Source organism: Poecilia reticulata, unplaced genomic scaffold, assembly GCF_000633615.1.
Source record: "Poecilia reticulata strain Guanapo unplaced genomic scaffold, Guppy_female_1.0+MT scaffold_278, whole genome shotgun sequence".
NCBI lineage: Eukaryota > Metazoa > Chordata > Actinopteri > Cyprinodontiformes > Poeciliidae > Poecilia > Poecilia reticulata.
Window position 1 is genome coordinate 1 of NW_007615057.1, and position 1,611 is coordinate 1,611.

The window sequence follows — 1,611 nt, forward strand, 5'->3', positions numbered from 1 at the left end:
CCTTCCATGATCGACGTGTTGCTCCGCTGCTCTAGAAAAACATTAAGAGTTCAGAAACAATATGAAATGGGAAAAAAAGTTATTTATTAACTGATCAAGTCTGTTTTAGATTGTTCTTGAAAAACTAATCAGTCACGGCTGCTCAGTGAACCGATTGATTTTTTACAGCAGACAGCCGCTCCCCTCTCTTGCAGGTACTGCGTACCCCGCTAAATCTTTTAGGGGTACACAGTACCCTGCTGTACCCCCCTACTTTCACCCCTGGTCCTATGAGATGGAGAAGGAACAGATTATTTGGTAGTTGAAATATCCCCCGTACTCCTCATTGCTTTGTCAAATAAAGAGCAACCATTCAAAAATTCTCAATGATTGTTATGTGTGATAGTATTATAAATTCACACAATGTGTTGGAAAACTGTGTTTGGTGACTTACTTTGTTGTCAGGTTTGAGCAGTGGTTCTTAACCTGGGTTCGATCCAACCCCAGGGGTTCGATCGAACCCCAGGGGTTCGGCGGAGCCTCAGCACCTGTAAAGACTCACTTGTGTAAAGTCGTGATGACGCCTCGCTTTGCCATCACTTGCTGCAGAGGATCACGTTATATTGCTTAGCCAATCAGAGTTGCGGAGGAGCACTGATTGAAGGAGATCCACTCAGCATGGATTTGAGTTTGTGTCTTTAATTACTTCAGCAAAACTAAATCAGAATACCGCAAAGTATTCTGTGTGTTGGCGGGGCGGGGGATGAGAAGGGTTCGGTGAATGCGGGGTTCGGTACCTCGTAAAAGGTTAAGAACCACTGGGTTTGAGTGACAAAAGTAGGAAAAAGACTGATTCTCTTGGCAATGAAAGACCTCGTTTATTTATTTTACGATTTTGTTATTGCTACTTTTTTAAACAGCAGCTGATTAAAACTGAATGTTACAATGTTGACATGATTATATGAGTTATTTTTACACAGAAATTGATCAGAAGCTTCTTGAAAATGGTCAGATCTGTCATATCCGCCTCTCTGGCTGCAATGCGCTCTCCCGACACTAGGGGACAGATTTCACAGCTCTGTGAAGCTGACACCTCACCCACGTGAAAAAATAGTCTGAGTGGTTAGTACTCCGTTTGTGGGGTGTCAGCTTCACTCAGCTGATTTTCACAGGGGAACAGCTTTTCACACAAAACCTAAACACTGAGAGGAGGCTCCACCTTGATTCTTTTTATAAGCGCGTAACCTTCCGCTTCACAAAGTAGTGCCAACCAAAATACAACAAATAAACATCATATTCAATAATTTCTGATTCTATCTTTAACATTTTTCAGAGCCATTAGACAGAATTACAATTTAGATATAACCAGGGGTGAAAGTAGTTTTAAACTCTTGGGGATAATATGGCAAAAAATAAAATAAAATAAAATAAAAAATAAAAAAATATACATAATTACTTCTTTGTGTGCCTTGGAGTTTTTGTGCTGATTAACTTTTTTGTGAAGCAATAAAAGCTGGTAGCTCTTGAATTGCTACAAAATAAAGCTGTATTTCCTCCTTCAGCCCACTGGCTGCAATGTTGACACCTTGAGATGCCATGAGACCTAAATCCTGAACATCATGGCATGGAGTG